Source organism: Pristiophorus japonicus, unplaced genomic scaffold (assembly GCF_044704955.1).
Source record: "Pristiophorus japonicus isolate sPriJap1 unplaced genomic scaffold, sPriJap1.hap1 HAP1_SCAFFOLD_940, whole genome shotgun sequence".
Classification (NCBI taxonomy): Eukaryota; Metazoa; Chordata; class Chondrichthyes; family Pristiophoridae; genus Pristiophorus; species Pristiophorus japonicus.
Window position 1 is genome coordinate 123,316 of NW_027254869.1, and position 18,752 is coordinate 142,067.

An 18,752-nucleotide genomic window follows, 5' to 3' on the forward strand; every position below is an offset into this window, starting at 1 on the left:
TCATTATTGATTGACCCGCCCCCGTGTCTAGTTCCATGGAGACTGGAGTGCCGTTAGGTCCAACTTTTCACATTATCGGAGGGCTTTTGGTGGTGAAGGTGTGTACCCCATGTACTTCCCCTTCAGCCTCAGGTTGAGTTGCCTCTCCTGCTCGTTCAGCGTGACCCTCGCTGGATCGATGGTCCTCTCCTGACTCTGCCACGTGGTGAGTCACAGACCGTTTGCACATTCGCTGGAGGTGCCCCATTGTTCCACGGCCCTTGCACACACAGGGCTTGAATCGACATTGATGGGCTCGATGGCTGACCCCAGCAGGGCCAACATGGTGCTAATGGATACGCATTCACGGCCCACGGCGGACTCTGAGTCACTCGAGGCCTAGGTCTGGCCTCTGCGGTCATGTGGGCCCTGTCCTGTGCCGCTCTGCCTGCTGAATACATTATTTTATGCACAGTACTTGCCGGTGAGCTTCGAATCTGTTTCGTGTTATCGCTCGTGGATATGAAGGCCTGGGCTGTCGTGATGGCCTTGCTCAGATAGAAACATAGAAACAGAGAAAATAGGTGCAGGAGTAGGCCATTCGGCCCTTCGAGCCTGCACCACCATTCAATAAGATCATGGCTGATCATTCACCTCAGTACCCCTTTCCTGCTTTCTCTCCATACCCCTTGATCCCTTTAGCCTTAAGGGCCATAACTAACTCCCTCTTGAATATATCCAATGAATTGGCCTCAACAACTCTCTGCGGCAGGGAATTCCACAGGTTAACAACTCTCTGAGTGAAGAAATTTCTCCTCATCTCAGTCCTAAATGGCCTACCCCTTATCCTTAGATTGTGTCCCCTGGTTCTGGACTTCCCCAACATCGGGAACATTCTTCCCGCATCTAACCTGTCCCGTCCCGCCAGAATCTTATACGTTTCTGTGAGATCCCCTCTCATCCTTCTAAACTCCAGTGTATAAAGGCCCAGTTGATCCAGTCTCTCCTCATATATCAGTCCAGCCATCCCGGGAATCAGTCTGGTGAACCTTCGCTGCACTCCCTCAATAGCAAGAATGTCCTTCCTCAGATTAGGAGACCAAAACTGAACACAATATTCCAGGTGAGGCCTCACCAAGGCCCTGTACAACTGCAGTAAGACCTCCCTGCTCCGATACTCAAATCCCCTCGCTATGTCGGCCAACATACCATTTGCCTTCTTCACCGCCTGCTGTACCTGCATGCCAACTTTCAATGACTGATGTACCATGACACCCAGGTCTCGTTGCACCTCCCCTTTTCCTAATCTGTCACCATTCAGATAATATTCTGCCTTCCTGTTTTTGCCCCCAAAGTGGATAACCTCACATTTATCCACATTATACTGCATCTGCCATGCATTTGCCCACTCACCGAACCTGTCCAAGTCACCCTGCAGCCTCTTAGCATCCTCCTCACAGCTCACACCGCCACCCAGCTTAGTGTCATCTGCAAACTTGGAGATATTACATTCAATTCCTGCATCTAAATCATTGATGTATATTGTAAATAGCTGGGGTCCCAGCACTGAGCCCTGCGGCACTCCACTAGTCACTGCCTCCCATTCCGAAAAGGACCCGTTTATCCCGGGATCCGGCAGACAGCAGCTTGCGAAGGATGACCACGTGACCGATTCCGAGCACGAAACCGTTCGGCAACATTTCCCGCAAAGATCCCGCAAAAACCGTACTGCCCCGCAAGGAATCTTCTGGCCCTGGGAGCGCCGGTGGGTGTAAAAGTGATACCTGGCCTTTAAGGTGCTCTCCTTCGGCTTGAGGCGTTCCCACACCAGCACACACAGCTCTGTGTAAGTCTTCTCCTCTGGTTTGACCGGTGCCAGCAGGTTTTTGAGCAGGCCGTATATCGGAGACCCACATACGGTGAGGAGAATCGCCCTGGTCTTGATCGCCCTCTCTCAGCCTCGTCCTGTTCATTGGCGACGTAGTACCGGTCGGGACGCTCAACGAAGGCTTCCCAAATCATCACCCTCAACAAATCCCTCAACAAGACCAACGGCAGCCATTACCGTGTGAAGGTTGGTGATCCGTTACTCGTCGCCAGTGAGTGATGTTCAGAATAAATCCACAGGACTGTATTGCAAGCTCAAACTGTGGTGACCTTGTGCTCTTTATTCAGACTCCAGGGTGGGGAAGCAGTATGGTGAGTCACCTTATATACCTGCTTGTCCCAGGGTGTACAGGTGACCATTGGGTCTCCCACAGGTGTGCCCCCTAGTGGCAAGTCTTACATATTGGTGACGTTTACATGTGTACACAACAATCACGACCCGTTCCACATCTTTTTATTCCTCTCTCACTTTCCCGCTATCTCGCTTTCCCCGTCTCTCACTCGTTCCCCTCTCCCCCTTTCCCCTCCCTCGCCTCACCCTCTTCCCGTCCCACTCTCACCCCTTCCGACTCTGCCTTTCCACTCTCCCTCTCCGCTCCCTTTCCTCCCCTCCCTCCTCTCTCTCTCTCTTTTCCCTTTCCTTTCAGATTCTCTCCTTCTCCCTCTCTCCCCTTCCCCTTTCTCTCTCCCCTTCCTCACTCTCTCACTCCTTCCCCTTTCTCTCTCACTCCTTCCCCATCACTCCTCTTAACAACTCTTTCACCTTTCCCCCACTCTCTCTCCCCTTCCCTCTCTTTCCCCTCCCCCATCTCTCGCTCTCCCCTTCCCTCCTCTCTCTCTCCCCTTCCCCTCTCGCTCACTCCTTCCCCTCTCCCTTTTCATTTTCTCCATTCCTCTCTCTCTCCCCTCCCTCTCCTTCTCCCTCCCTTCCCCAGTCTCCATCCCCTCCATCCTCCCTTTCATTCCCTCGCTCTCGCTCTACCCTTTCCCATCAGACTTTCCCCCTCCCCATCTCTCCCATCCTCCCCCTCTCTCCCCTTCTCCCTCTCTCTCCCCTTCCTCCGCTCTCCCCTCTTCCCTCGAGGGAAAGAGTGGGAAGGTGAGAGACAGAAAGAAAGAGACAGAGACAGAGAGACAGAGAGATTGGGACAGAGTGTGACTGAGTTGCCTTGGGATGTTTTACTCCGTGAAAGACCCGATATATCGATGTTGAGAAGTGAATATTGAAGAGACGGAGGCAGGAGTCTGGGGGATGAGACACAATCTGAGCGTTTCACTGACCCCTCCTCATTCTTCAAACACACAGCACTAACTGGGGAATGACCCACAGCCCAGGGCAGGTGGTTATATAGCTCAGGGGTTAGAGCACTGGTCTAGTAAACTAGGGGTCGTGGGGTCAAATCTCACTGGGGCCTACTCAAAATTAGCTCAGTTTTTAAATTCACCGTCAATTAACAAGGGCGTTTATTATAAATATCCCATTCCCCTCTGGCTGACTCCTTCTGACTTTTCCAACTTCCAAGCACTAATCTCTCTCACAGAGCCGGCACAGACACGATGGGCTGAATGGCCCTCCTTGTGTGCTGCAAGATTCTGTCAATGTTCAGGGATGAATCACCGAGAATGATTATTCGGGCCCCACCTCCTTGTTAACAATAGTAAGGTGGAAACAGGAGCTGGTGTTACAGGTGGCTCCATAGCTCAGGGGTTAGAGCACTGGTCTTGTAAACCAGGGGTCGTGGGTTCAAATCTCCCTGGGGCCTACTCAATTTTGGCTTCTGTTACTGAATTGACCGTCAATCGACGACAGGCCGACACCATCAACAGGAACCACTCACTCCGCACTTTATAATCTGCCCACAGCACTTTCACTTCCCACCCCCAGTCTGTATCCCACCTTTTCCACATCCAGTCTCAGAGACACCGATATATCATCGACTCATAGAAACTTACAGCAGGGAAGGAGACCATTTCGGCCCATCGTGTCCGCACCAGCCGACCAAGAGCTATCTGCTGGGGTGGGCCACATTGTCCGCATGTCCCAGACACGAGACTCCCAAAGCAAGCGCTCTACTCGGAACTCCTTCACGGCAAGCGAGCCAAAGGTGGGCAGAGGGAACACTCTCAAAGCCTCCCTGATAAAGTGTAACATCCCCACGGACACCTGGGAGTCCCTGGGCCAAAGACCAGTCCGCCCGGAGTGGAGGAAGTGCATCCGGGAGGGCGCTGAGCACCTCGAGTCTCGTCGCCGAGAGCGTGCAGAAACCAAGCGCAGGCAGCGGAAGGAGCGTGCGGCAAACCAGTCCCACCCTCCCCTTCCCTCAACGTCTATCTGTCCCACCTGTGACAGGGACTGTGGTTCCCCTATTGGACTGTTCAGCCACCTAAGGACTCATGTTAAGAGTGGAAGCAAGTCTTCCTCGATTCCGAGGGACTGCCAATGATGATGATATGATCCCAGTCTGATCCCACTTTCCAGCTCTCGGTGCGTAGCCTTGTAGCTTACGGCACTTCAAGTGTACATCCAAGTACCTTTTAAATGTGGTGAGGGTTTCTGCCTCTACCACCCTTTCAGGCCGTGAGTTCCAGACCCCCACCACCCTCTGGGTGAAGGAATGGAGGTCTCCCCTCAGCCTCCTCTGTTCCAAAGAAAACAACCCCAGCCGATCCAATCTTTCCTCGTGGCTAAAATTCTCCAGTCCCGCCAACATCCTGGTAAATCTCCTCTGCACCCTCTCCAGTGCAATCACATCCTTCCTGCGATATCCTGACATTTCCCAGTTCCTGCCTTCGCTGGTTTTAGGCTCAAGATGCGGCAATGGACACAAGATGATCCAGTTGGGATTTTCCACAAATAATGAATCCCACGGCCACATCTGTTTGACCCTCGGAGGGCACTCTGTAAATTCACCAAATTTATTAAATGCATACCTTACCCCCGCCCTGTGGTTACGCTCGAACTGTACACAACACTGGTTAGGCCACAGCTGGAGTACTGCGTGCAGTTCTGGTCACCACATTACAGGAAGGATGTGATTGCACTGGAGAGGGTGCAGAGGGGATTTACCAGGATGTTGCCGGGACTGGAAAACTTTAGCCATGAGGAAAGATTGGATAGGCTGGGGTTGTTTTCCTGGGAACAGAGGAGGCTGAGGGAAGATTTAATTGAGGTGTATAAAATTATGAGGGGCCTGGATAGAGTGGATAGGAAGGACCTATTTCCCCTTAGCAGAGGGGTCAATAACCGGGGGGCACAGATTTAAAGTAATTGGGGGGAGGTTCAGAGGGGATTTGAGGGGAAATGTCTTCACCCAGAGGATGGTGGGGGTCTGGAACTCACGGCCTGAAAGGGTGGTAGAGGCAGAAACCCTCACCACATTTGAAAAGTACTTGGATGTACACTTGAAGTGTCATAACCTACAGGGCTACGGACCGAGAGCTGGAAAGTGGGATTAGGCTGGGTAGCTCTTGGTCGGCCGGTGCGGACACGATGGGCCGAATGGCCTCCTCCCGTGCTGTAAATGTTTATGATTCACTGATTCTCTCTCTCACTCCTTCCCACATTCTACCCGTCGTAAACTAGAGGTGATCCAAAACTCGGCTGCCCCATGTCCTAACTCGCACCGAGTCCCGCACACCCATCATCCCCTGTGCTCACTGCCCCCGTGTCCTAACTCACATCCAGTCCCGCTCACCCATCACCCACTGTGCTCGCTGCCCCCGTGTCCTAACTCGCACCCAGTCCCGCTCACCCATCACCCCCTGTGCTCACTGACCCGTGTCCTAACTCGCACCCAGTCCCACTCACCCATCACCCCCTGTGCTCACTGCCCCGTGTCCTAACTCGCACCCAGTCCCACTCACCCATCACCCCCTGTGCTCGCTGCCCCGTGTCCTAACTCGCACCGAGTCCCGCTCACCCATCACCCCCTGTGCTCGTTGTCCCGTGTCCGAACTCGCATCCAGTCCCGCTCACCCATCACCCTCTGTGCTCACTGCCCCGTGTCCTAACTAGCATCCAGTCCCACTCACCCATCACCCCCTGTGCTCACTGCCCCGTGTCCTAACTCGCACCCAGTCCCACTCACCCATCACCCCGTGTGCTCACTGCCCCGTGTCCTAACTCGCACCCAGTCCCACTCACCCATCACCCCCTGTGCTCGCTGCCCCGTGTCCTAACTCGCACCGAGTCCCGCTCACCCATCACCCCCTGTGCTCGTTGTCCCGTGTCCGAACTCGCATCCAGTCCCGCTCACCCATCACCCTCTGTGCTCACTGCCCCGTGTCCTAACTAGCATCCAGTCCCACTCACCCATCACCCCCTGTGCTCACTGCCCCGTGTCCTAACTCGCACCCAGTCCCACTCACCCATCACCCCGTGTGCTCGCTGTTCCGTTTCCTAACTCGCACCGAGTCCCGCTCACCCATCACCCCCTGTGCTCACTGCCCCGTGTCTTAACTCGCACCGAGTCCCGCCCACCCATCGCCTCCTGTGCTCACTGCCCCGTGTCCTAACTCGCACCGAGTCCCGCTCACCCATCACCCCCTGTGCTCACTGTCCTGTGTCCTAACTCGCACCCAGTCCCGCTCACCCATCATCACCCTGTGCTCGCTGACCTACATTGGCTCCCGGTTAATCATCACCTCGATTTCAAAATTCCCATCCTTGTTTACAAATCTCTCCATGGCCCATGGCCCTCCCTATCTCTGTAATCTCCTCCAGCCCCAACAACCCTCCCTATCTCTGTAATCTCTTCCAGCCCCTACTTCCCTCCCTATCTCTGTAATCTCTTCCAGCCCCTACACCCCTCCCTATCTCTGTAATCTCCTCCAGCCCCACAACCCCCCGAGATGTCTGCACGCCTCTAATTCTGCCCTCCTGACCATCCCTGATTATAATCGCTCCACCATCGGTGGCCGGGCCTTCTGTTGCCTGGGCCCCAAGCTCTGGAACTCCCTCTCTAAACCTCTCCACCTCTCTACCTCTCTTTCCTCCTTCAAGACGCTTCTAATAACCGACCTCTTTGACCAAGCCCTGCCCTCATATCTCCTTTTGTGGCTCGGTGTCAAATTTTTACCCCATAATCCTCCTGTGGAGCACCTTGGGACATTTCACTACGTTAAAGGCACTATATAAATATACATTATTGTTGTTGCTCCCTCTGTCTCTCCTCTTCCCCGTCTCTCTCTCACTCCTTCCCCTCACTCTCCCCTTCCCTCTCTCTCACTCCTTCCCCTCACTCTCCCCTTCCTTCTCTCTCACTCGTTTGCCCCCCTCTCCCCTTCCCTCTCTCTCATTCCTTCCCCTCACTCTCCCCTTCCCTCTCTCTCACTCCTTCCCCTCACTCTCACCATCCCCTCGCTCTCTTTCCCCTCCCAACAACTCTCTTTTTCTCCCTGTCTCACCTTCCCTCTCTCGCTCCATCCACTCTCTCTCCCCTTCCGTCTTTCTCTCTCCCCTTCCCCACTCTCCTTCTCTTCCCTCTCTCTCTCCTTCCCCCTCTCTCTCATTCCTCCCACTCTCTTCCTCCTTTTCCCTCCAGCCTCCCTCTTTTCCCTTTCCTTTCAAGTTTCCCCCCTCTCTTTCCCCTTCCCCACTCTCTCCCCTTCCCCACTCTCTCCCCTTCCCCTTCCTTTCACTCACCCATTCCCTCTTTCGCCTCTACCCATTTCCTCATCTCTGTCTCTCTCCTTCCCCTATCTCTCCCCTTCACCTCCCTCTCTCCCATTCCCCTCCCTCTCTTTCCCCTTCCCCCTCTCTCTCACCCGTTCCCTCTCTCTTTTCTACCCATTTTCTCCTCTCTCTCCCCTTCCCCCTCACACTCCCCTTCTCCTCTCTCACTCTCCTTCCCCTCTTCTCCCCTTCCCTCACTCACTTCCACCTTTTCCTTCCCTCCTGTCTCCCTCCTTTCCCTTTCCTTTCAGGTTCTCCCCCTCACTCTCCCCCTCCATCTCTCTCACTTTTTCCCCTCCTACTCCCCTCCGACTCCCTTTCTCCCCATTCCCCTCTCTCTTCCTCCCTGCCTCATCTTCCCTCTCTCACTCCATTCACTCTCTCTCCCTTTCCCCCTTTCTCTCCCCTTTCCCACTCTCTTCCCTTCCCCTCTCTCTCCCCCTTCCACACTCTCTCTCTCTCCATCCCCTCCCTCTCGTTTCCCACCTCCCTCTCTTTCTCGCTGTCTTCCCTTCCCTCTCTCTCACTCCTTCCCAACTCTCTCCCCTTCCCTTCCCTCTCTTTCCCCTTTCCACTCTCTCTCCCTCCTTCCACTCTCTCTTGTCCCTGTCCCTCTCTTTCCTGCTCCTTCCCCTGTTTTTCTCAGAGCAGGTGGCTCCATAGCTCAGGGGTTAGAGCACTGGTCTAGTTAAACCAGGGGTCGTGAGTTCAAATCTCACAGGGGTATAATTTTAGTATTTAGATACCTGTCTCTCATTCCTCCCACTCTCTTCCTCCTTGAAAAGATGCAAAATTCAGAAGAACCCCCTCACAGTGTTTGGGCTCATTCGAAAGGAAATTTAATTTGGGACTATCGATCGTAAAGTTTGGAACCCTAAAGTGCTTATGGAAGAAACTATGAACTTCAAAAGAATTTTGGACTTTTTGAAGACAAATTCAAGGCTGTGTGCGGGCCTAAAGAACTGACAGGAGACAACTTGATTATTGAGGCTGTCTGGGTGTTGGGACTAACATAACTTGTCTGGAGAAATGGGTATTCGAGAATCCTTCTCCACAAGAGACATTAACATTACAACAAATAACCCAGAGATAGCGAACCATCAAACTGAATCGGGAAAACCATTTCAGCATATACATCACAAAGAGGCCCAATCCAGCCTGTCTGCGAAAAACTAAGCACAAAAGGATATTGCGATTACCAAACTAATATTTGCACCAGGAAGCATTTTATCGAACATCAACCCACACAAAACATATTAACTTTTAACGAGCCCGCCAAAATATTTCAAAGAGGAGTCAAGCCCGCCAAATTCAAACAAAGAATCCTGGACTGATTTGGCACGAAGATTAGAACCACTCAAACCGTATAACTGGCCCCTGCTTTAACAGAGGGTATGACATTCTTTGCCATACAACCGAGACCACGCTTGTGTCATCAAGAAGGGAGAGAAACCAACGCGACCGTTGTAAACTAACTTCTCCAGCCTCGAAGTCCTGAAGTCCTGAAGGAAGAACATCACCATCGCGGCAACAACTGACCACAGCCAACGTGGTATCAATGAAAAACCACCGCGATCGAACAAACTACAAATAAACTCCAACTGGAAGAAACCGAAGAATCGAAAGTTTCCAGTCTACAATCTAAGTCCTGACTACCAACAGGTGAAAACATTACCTAAAGAGACTTTGAACCTATTTCTAACGAAGAAAACCGGGTACTTACCCCATAGATCCAAAACGTGCCTTACCGCATCAGTGGACTCAACCCAACTGAAGATTGTGCAGCTAGAAGTCTTCTCCAACGTTCGGGGTACGGCAAGCAGAACCTACACAATTCAAGGAACCCCGAAACCGCGAACTACCGCTAACTGACCAGAAAGGATTGGTAAGCATAGTCCCTGCCTGCCCTGGAGTCTAACCTAGCTAGGATTAGGTATGGGGAGGTGGGAGGTGTAATTATACTGTACACCCCCTTTGAATGTGTAATGTATTGTTCTTTATTCGAGTGATTACAAGTTTTGACATTGTATTTTCTTGTCTTTAATACAATCAAAGTTCTTTTGCACCCAACCAGTGACCTTTGCACTTTGTCACACCCCTCCAAATAAATCCAGAGTCTCGAACCCAAGGGAGTGGGAGCGATTCGAACCGCTCAAGTAGGTCAGAGGTGAACCTGACCCCCGGGACCATCACCACACCATTACACTCCCGTCTCTCTCTTTTCCCTTTCCTTTCAGGTTCTCCCCCTCTCTGTCCTCCCCCTCTCTCTCTCACTCCTTCCTGCTCTCTCCCCGTAACATCTCTCTCCCCTTCCTCCCTCTCTCTCCCCTGCCCCTCTCTCTTCCTCCCTGTCTCCCCATCCCCTTCCCCTCCCACTCTCCTCTCCCTCTCTCTCTCCCACTCCTTCCCCTCTCTCTCCCCCCTTCCACACTCTCCCTCTCTCCATCCCATCCCTCTTTTGCCCCACCTCCCTCTCTTCCCCACTCTCTCCCCTTCCCCTCTCTCTCGCCTTCCGCCTCTCTCTCACTCCTTCCACTCTCTCTTTTCCCTTCCCCTCTCTTTCCTGTTCCTTTCCCTGTGTTTCCCCAAACAGGTGGCTCCATAGCTCAGGGGTTAGAGCACTGGTCTCGTAAATCAGGGAATGTGAGTTCAAATCTCACTCGGGCTAACTCAAATTTTGTCTCAGTATTTAAATTCAACATCAATTAACAAGTGCTTTAATTATAAATATTAAACAGCTCTGAGACTGACCCTGGAACTGCAGGTTCTCATCTCTCTCTCTCTCCCCTTCCTTCTCTCTTTCTCTCCCCTCCCCCCTCTCACTCACTCTTTTCCCTTCCCCTCTCTTTCCTGCTCCTTCCCGTGTCTTTCCCAAAGCAGGTGGCTCCAGAGCTCAGGGGTTAGAGAACTGGTCCAATAAACCAGGGGTCATGAGTTTAAAACTCCCAGGGGCCTCCTCAAAATTCACTGTCTATTCGGAAAAGTTTCAATCATAAATATTAACAAGAGTTTTAATGATAAATATTAAACAGCTCCAGGACCGACCATCCAACAACAGGCTTTTGTCTCTGTTACACTTTCTATCCATCCAAATCTCTCTCTGCCTTCCCCATTCGACATCTTTTTACCCCGCTCTCCCTTTCCCGCTATTTCGCTCTCCCTGTCTCTTACTCATTCCCCCCTCGCCACACCCTCTCTCCCCTCACTCTCTATCCTTTCCCGTCTCTCTCTCTCTCCCCTTCCCTCTCTCACTCCTTCCCCTCAATCTCTTCATCGCCTCCCCGCCCCTCCATCCACTTTCCCCTGTCTCTCACTTCTTCCTACATTCTACCCGACGTAAACTAGAGGTGATCTAAAAATCGGCTGCCCCCATATCCTAACTCGCACTGAGTCTCACTCACCCATCACCCCCTGTGCTCGCTGCCCCCTGTCCTAACTCGCACCGAGTCCCACTCACCCATCACCCCCTGTGCTCACTGCCCCGTTTCCTAACTCGCACTGAGTCCCACTCACCCATCACCCCCTGTGTTCGCTGCCCCGTGTCCTAACTCGCACTGAGTCCCACTCACCCATCACCCCCTGTGTTCGCTGCCCCATATCCTAACTCGCACTGAGTCCCACTCACCCATCACCCCCTGTGTTCGCTGCCCCCTGTCCTAACTCGCACCCAGTCCCGCTCACCCATCACCCCCTGTGTTCGCTGCCCCCTGTCCTAACTCACACCGAGTCCCGCTCACCCATCACCCCCTGTGCTCGCTGCCCCGTGTCCTAACTCGCACCGAGTCCCACTCACCCATCACCCCGTGCTCACTGCCCCCGTGTCCTAACTCGCACCCAGTCCCACTCACCCATCACCCCCTGTGCTCGCTGCCCTGTGTTCTAACTCGCACCGAGTCCCACTCACCCATCACGCCCTGTACTCACTGACCCCGTGTCCTAACTCACACCGAGTCCCGCTCACACATAACCCCCTGTGCTCTCTGACTCCGTGTCCTAACTCGCATCGAGTCCCGCTCACCCATCACCCCCTGTGCTCACTGACCCGTGTCCTAACTCGCACCCAGTCCCGCTCACCCATCACCCCCTGTGCTCGCTGCCCCCGTGTGCTAACTCACACCGAGTCCCGCTCACCCATCACCCCCTGTGCTCTCTGACCCCGTGTCCTAACTCGCACCCAGTCCCACTCACCCATCACCCCCTGTGCTCGCTGCCCCATGTCCTAACTCGCATCCAGTCCCGCTCACCCATCACCCCCTGTGCTCGCTGCCCCCATGTCCTAACTCGCACTGCGTCCCGCTCACCCATCACCCCCTGTGCTCGCCGACCAACATTGGCTCCCGGTTAAGCAACGCCTCGATTTCAAAATTCTCATCCTTGTTTACAAATCCCTCCTAGGCCCTCGCCCCTCCCTATCTCTGTAACTTCCTCCAGCCCCTACACCCCTCCTTATCTCTGTAACTTTCTCCAGCTCTACACCCCTCCCTATCTCTGTACCCTCCTCCTGCCCCGACACCCCTCCCTATCTCTGTAACCTCGCCCAGCCCCTACACCCCTCCCTATCTCTGTAACCTCCTCCAGCCTCTACACCCCTCCCTATCTCTGTAACCTTCTCCAGCCCCTACACCCCTCCCTATCTCTGTAATCTCCCTGAGGCCCACAACCCCCCGAGGTGTCTGCACTCCTCTAATTCTGCCCTCCTGACCATCCCTGATTATAATCGCTCCACCATCGGTGGCTGTGCCTTCTGTTTCTTGCGCCCCAAGCTCTGGAACTCCCTCCCTAAATCTCTCCGCCTCTCGACCTCTCTTTCCCCTCTCTCCCCTTCCCCTCTCTCTCACTCCTTCCGCCTCTCTCTCATTTCTTCCCCCTCTCTCCACTTCCACTTCCTCTCTCCCCTTCCCCCTCTCACTCCCCTTCCCCCCTGTCACTCCCCTTCCCCCCTGTCAATCCCCTTCCCCCCTCTCGCTCCCCTTCCCCACTCTCCCCCGTTCCCCTCTCTCTCCCCTTCGCCACTCTCTCCCCTTCCCCTCTCTCTCCCCTTCCCCACTCTCTCCCCTTGCCCTCTCTCTCCCCTTCCCCGCTCTCTCCTTCCCCACTCTCTTCCCTTCCCCACTCTCTCCCCTTCCCCACTCTCTCCCCTTCCCCTCTCTCCCCTTCTCCACTCTCTCCCCTCCCTCTCTCTCCCCTTCCCCCTCTCTCTCACTCCTTCCCCACTCTCTCTCTCCCCTTCCCCTCCCTCTCTCTCCCCTTCCCCCTCACTCTCACTCCTTCCACTCTCTCTTTTCCCTTCCCCTCTCTTTCCTGTTCCTTCCCGTGTTTTTCCCAGAGCAGGTGGCTCCACAGCTCAGGGGCTCAGAGAGCTGGTCTTGTAAACCAGCGGTCGTGAGTTCAAATCTCACTACAACGAAATCAAAATTAGCTCAGTCTTTAAATTCACTGTCAATTAACAAGGGCTGTAATTGAGGAAAAATAAAAAATAGATGCAGGAGCAGGCCCTTTGAAACTGCACCACCATTCAATGAGGTCATGGCTGAACATGCAACTTCAGTACCCCATTCCTGCTTTCTCACCATACCCCTTGATGCCCCGAGTAATAAGGACTTCATCTAACTCCTTTTTGAATATATTCAGTGAACTTGCCTCAACAACTTTCTGTGGTCGAGAATTCCACAGGTTCACCACTCTCTGGGTGAAGAAGTTTCTCCTCATCTCGGTCCTAAATGGCTTTACCCCTTATCCTTAGACTGTGACCCCTGGTTCTGGACTTCCCCAACATCGGGACCATTCTTTCTGCATCTAACCTGTCTAACCCCGTCAGAATTTTAAACGTTTCTATGAGATCCCCTCTCATTCTTCTGAACTCAAGTGAATACAAGCCCAGTTGATCCAGTCTTTCTTGATAGGTCAGTCCCGCCATCCCGGGAATCAGTCTGGTGAACCTTCGCTGCACTCCCTCAATATCAAGAATGTCCTTCCTCAGGTTAGGAGACCAAACCTGTACACAATACTCCAGGTGTGGCCTCACCAAGACCCTGTACAACTGTAGCAACACCTCCCTGCCCCTGTACTCAAATCCCCTCGCTATGAAGGCCAACATGCAATTGCTTTCTTAACCGCCTGCTGTACCTGCATGCCAACTTTCAATGACTGATGTACCATGACACCCAGGTCTCTTTGCACCTCCCCTTTTCCTAATCTGTCACCATTCAGATAATAGTTTGTTTCTCTGTTTTTACCACCAAAATGGATAACCTCACATTTATCCACATTATACTTCATCTGCCATGCATTTGCCCACTCACCTAACCTATCCAAGTCGCTCTGCAGCCTCATAGCATCCTCCTCGCAGCTCACACTGCCACCCAACTTAGTGTCATCTGCAAATTTGGAGATACTACATTTAATCCCCTCGTCTAAATCATTAATGTACAATGTAAACAGCTGGGACCCCAGCACAGAACTTTGCGGTACCCCACTAGTCACTGCCTGCCATTCTGAAAAGTACCCATTTACTCCTACTCTTTGCTTCCTGTCTGACAACCAGTTCTCAATCCACGTCAGCACACTACCCTCAATCCCATGTGCTTTAACTTTGCACATGAATCTCTTGTGTGGGACCTTGTCGAAAGCCTTCTGAAAGTCCAAATATCCCACATCAACTGGTTCTCCCTTGTCCACTCTACTGGAAACATCCTCAAAAAATTCCAGAAGATTTGTCAAGCATGATTTCCCTTTCACAAATCCATGATGACTTGGACCTATCGTATCACCTCTTTCCAAATGCACTGCTATGACATCCTTCATAATTGATTCCATCATTTTACCCACTACCGATGTCAGGCTGACCGGTCTATAATTCCCTGTTTTCTCTCTCCCTCCTTTTTTAAAAAGTGGGGTTACATTGGCTACCCTCCACTCCATAGGAACTGATCCAGAGTCAATGGAATGTTGGAAAATGACTGTCAATGCATCCACTATTTCCAAAGCCACCTCCTGAAGTACTCTGGGATGCAGTCCATCAGGCCCTGGGGATTTATCGGCCTTCAATCCCATCAATTTCCCCAACACAATTTCCCGACGAATAAGGATTTCCCTCAGTTCCTCCTCCTTACTAGACCCTCCGACCCCTTTTATAACCGGAAGATTGTTTGTGTCCTCCTCAGTGAATACTGAACCAAAGTACTTGTTCAATTGGTCCGCCATTTCTTTGTTCCCCGTTATGACTTCCCCTGATTCTGACTGCAGGGGACCTACGTTTGTCTTTACTAACCTTTTTCTCTTTACATATCTATAGAAACTTTTGCAATCCGTCTTAATGTTCCCTGCAAGCTTCTTCTCGTATTCCATTTTCCCTGCCCTAATCAAACCCTTTGTCCTCCTCTGCTGAGTTCTAAATTTCTCCCAGTCCCCGGGTTCGCTGCTATTTCTGGCCAATTTGTATGCCACTTCCTTGGCTTTAATACTATCCCTGATTTCCCTTGATAGCCACGGTTGAGCCACCTTCCCTTTTTTATTATTACGCCAGACAGGAATGTACAATTGTTGTAGTTCATCCATGCGGTCTCTAAATGTCTGCCATTGCCCATCCACAGTCAACCCCCTAAGTATCATTCGCCAATCTATCCTAGCCAATTCACGCCTCATACCTTCAAAGTTACCCTTCTTTAAGTTCTGGACCATGGTCTCTGAATTAACTGTTTCATTCTCCATCCTAATGCAGAATTCCACCATATTATGGTCACTCTTCTCCAACGGGCCTCGCACAACGAGATTGCTAATTAATCCTCTCTCATTACACAACACCCAGTCTAAGATGGCCTCCCCCCTAGTTGGTTCCTCGACATATTGGTCTAAAAAACCATCCCTTATGCACTCCAGGAAATCCTCCTCCACCGTATTGCTTCCAGTTTGGTTAACCCAATCTATGTGCATATTAAAGTCACCCATTATAACTGCTGCACCTTTATTGCACGCACCCCTAATTTCATGTTTGATGCCCTCTCCAACATCACTACTACTGTTTGGAGGTCTGTACACAACTCCCACTAACGTTTTTTGCCCTTTGATGTTCTGCAGCTCTACCCATATAGATTCCACATCATCCAAGCTAATGTCCTTCTGAACTATTGCCTTAATTTGCTCCTTAACCAGCAATGCTACCCCACCTCCTTTTCCTTTTATTCTATCTTTCCTGAATGTTGAATACCCCTGGATGTTGAGTTCCCAGCCCTGATCATCCTGGAGCCACGTCTCCGTAATCCCAATCACATCATATTTGTTAACATCTATTTGCACAGTTAATTCATCCACCTTATTGCGGATACTCCTTGCATTAAGACACAAAGCCTTCAGGCTTGTTTTTTTAACACCCTTTGTCCTTTTAGAATTTTGCTGTACAGTGGCCCTTTTTGTTCTTTGCCTTGGGTTTCTCTGCCCTCCACTTTTCCTCATCTCCTTTCTGTCTTTTGCTTTTGCCTCCTTTTTGATTCCCTCTGTCTCCCTGCATTGGTTCCCATCCCCCTGCCATATAAGTTTAACTCCTCCCCAACAGCACGAGCAAACACTCCCCCTAGGACATTGGTTCCGGTAATTATAAATATTAAACAGCTCTGAGACCGACCCTGGAATTACAGCTCCCCTCTCCTCTTCTCATCCTGGTTTACTCTCTCTCCCACATTAAAAATCTCTCTCTCCCTTCCCCATCATGACCCATTCTGCATCTTTTTTTCACTCATTCTTCTTTCTTATCCTCTCTCCTTCCCATCTCTCCCTCCTTCCCCTCCCTGTTCTCAGCACCCCTCTCTCTCCTTCCCCTCCCTCTCTTTCCCCTTCCCCTCTCTCGCTTTCCCTTTCCTCGCTCTCCCCTTCCCTTCTCACTCTCCCTCTTTCCCCTCTCTCTCCTCTCTCCCCTTCCCTCTCGACTTTCATTCTCTCCCCACTCCTTCCCCTCCTCTCTCCCCTTCCCCTCTCTCCCCTTCCCTCTCTACTTTCATTCTCTCCCCACTCCTTCCCCTTCTCTCCCCTTCCCCTCTCTCCCTTTCCCCCTCGAGAGACACACAGAGAGAAAGTGAGAGTGTGTGAGAGAGACAGAGAGAGTGAGAAAGTGTTGTGTGTGCAATAACTCAACAGACAGATGACTGTAAACTCCGAACAGGTACACACCTGGCTCTACTTTATTCGGGCCCAAAGTGATTACATTACAAGATGGCTGGCCTTTTATACCTGGGCTGTACACGCGTGTGTACAGCCCAATGACCTCCGACAGTGGCCCCACCTGGTGGCTAGTAACCCCAAGCACACATACATGACAGAAAGAGAGAGACAGAGAGACAGAGAGACAGAGAGATTTGGACAGAGTGTGACTGAGTTGCCTTGCGATGTTTTACTACGTGAAAGACCCGATATATCGATGTTGAGAGGTGAATATTGAAGAGACGGAGGCAGGAGTCTGGGGGATGAGACACAATCTGAGCGTTTCACTGACCCCTCCTCATTCTTCAAACACACAGCACTAACTGGGGAATGACCCACATCCCAGGGCAGGTGGTTCCATCGCTCAGGGCTTAGAGCACTGGTCTAGTAAACCAGGGGTCGTGGGTTCAAATCTCACTGGGACCTACTCAAAATTAGCTCAGTATTTAAATTGACTGTCAATTAACAAGGGCTTTAATTATAAATATTAACAACGCTGAGACTGACCCTCAAACAACAGGCCTCTGTCTTGCTGACACTCTCTCTCACTTTCCCAATCTCTCTCTGCTTTCCATGTCATGACCTGTTCTGCATTTTTTTTTCCTGCAATCTCACTTTCTCCATCTCTCTCCCCTTCCCCTCTCTCGCCCCTTCCGCTCCCTCCCCTCCCTCCTCTCTTTCCCTCTTTTGCCTTTCTTTTCAGATTCTCCCCTGCTCCCTCTCTCTTCCCTTCCTTTCTCTCTCCCGTGCCTCCTCCCTCTCTCGACTTCCAATCTCTCTCCCCTCCCCCACTCGCTCTCCCCCAATCCGCTCTCTCCCATTCCCCTCTGTCTGACTCCTTCCCGCTCTCTCTCCCATTCCCTCTCCCACTCATTCCCCTCTCTCCCTCCTTTTACAACATCCAAGCACTAATCTCTCTCACAGAGCCGACACAGACACGATGGGCCGAATGGCCCTCCTTGTGTGCTGTGAGATTCTGTCAATGTTCAGGGATGAATCACCGAGAATGATTATTCGGGCCCCATCTCCTTGTTAACAATAGTAAGATGCAAACAGGAGTGGATGTGGCAGGTGGCTCCATAGCTCAGGGGTTAGAGCACTGGTCTTATAAACCAGGGGTCGTGGGTTCAAATCTCACTGAGGCCTACTCAATTTTGGCTTCTGTTACTGAATTGACCGTCAATCGGCGACAGGCCGACACCATCAACAGGAACCGCTCACTCCGCACTTTACAATCTGCCCACAGCACTTTCACTTCCCACCCCCAGTCTGTATCCCACCTTTTCCACATCCAGTCTCAGAGACACCGATATATCATCGACTCATAGAAACTTGCAGCAGGGAAGGAGACCATTTCGGCCCATCGTGTCTGCACCAGCTGACCAAGAGCGATCTGCTGGGCAGGGCCACATTGTCCGCATGTCCCAGACACGAGACTCCCAAAGCAAGCGCTCTGCACGGAACTCCTTCACGGCAAGCGATCCAAAGGTGGGCAGAGGAAACGTTACAAGGGACACCCCTCAAAGCCTCCCTGATAAAGTGCAACATCCCCACCGACACCTGGGAGTCCCTGGGCCAAAGACCAGTCCGCCCGGAGTGGAGGAAGTGCATCCGGGAGGACGCTGAGCACCTCGAGTCTCGTCGCCGAGAGCGTGCAGAAACCAAGCGCAGGCAGCGGAAGGAGCGTGCGGCAAACCAGTCCCACCCTCCCCTTCCCTCAACGTCTATCTGTCCCACCTGTGACAGGGACTGTGGTTCCCGTATTGGACTGTTCAGTCACCTCAGGACTCATGTTTAGAGTGGGAGCAAGTCTTCCTCGATTCCGAGGGACTGCCTATGATGATGATATGATCCCAGTCTGATCCCACTTTCCAGCTCTCGGTGCGTAGCCCTGTAGCTTACGGCACTTCAAGTGCACATCCAAGTACTTTTTAAATGTGGTGAGGGTTTCTGCCTCTACCACCCTTTCAGGCCGTGAGTTCCAGACCCCCACCACCCTCTGGGTGAAGGAATGGAGGTC

General features: G+C 52.1%; 4 non-coding genes across 4 annotated transcripts; all 4 read left to right on the top strand.

Moving 5' to 3' along the window:
• Positions 1 to 3,556: 3,556 nt before the first annotated feature.
• trnat-ugu (transfer RNA threonine (anticodon UGU)) lies at positions 3,557 to 3,629 on the top strand. Its single transcript has one exon. It is a non-coding gene; the product is annotated as a tRNA-Thr (tRNA).
• A 6,506-nt stretch (positions 3,630 to 10,135) lies between these two features.
• trnat-cgu (transfer RNA threonine (anticodon CGU)) lies at positions 10,136 to 10,208 on the top strand. The gene has a single exon. It is a non-coding gene; the product is annotated as a tRNA-Thr (tRNA).
• A 6,877-nt stretch (positions 10,209 to 17,085) lies between these two features.
• trnat-agu (transfer RNA threonine (anticodon AGU)) lies at positions 17,086 to 17,158 on the top strand. The gene has a single exon. It is a non-coding gene; the product is annotated as a tRNA-Thr (tRNA).
• A 647-nt stretch (positions 17,159 to 17,805) lies between these two features.
• Positions 17,806 to 17,878, top strand: trnai-uau (transfer RNA isoleucine (anticodon UAU)). The gene has a single exon. It is a non-coding gene; the product is annotated as a tRNA-Ile (tRNA).
• The last annotated feature ends 874 nt before the right edge of the window (positions 17,879 to 18,752 follow it).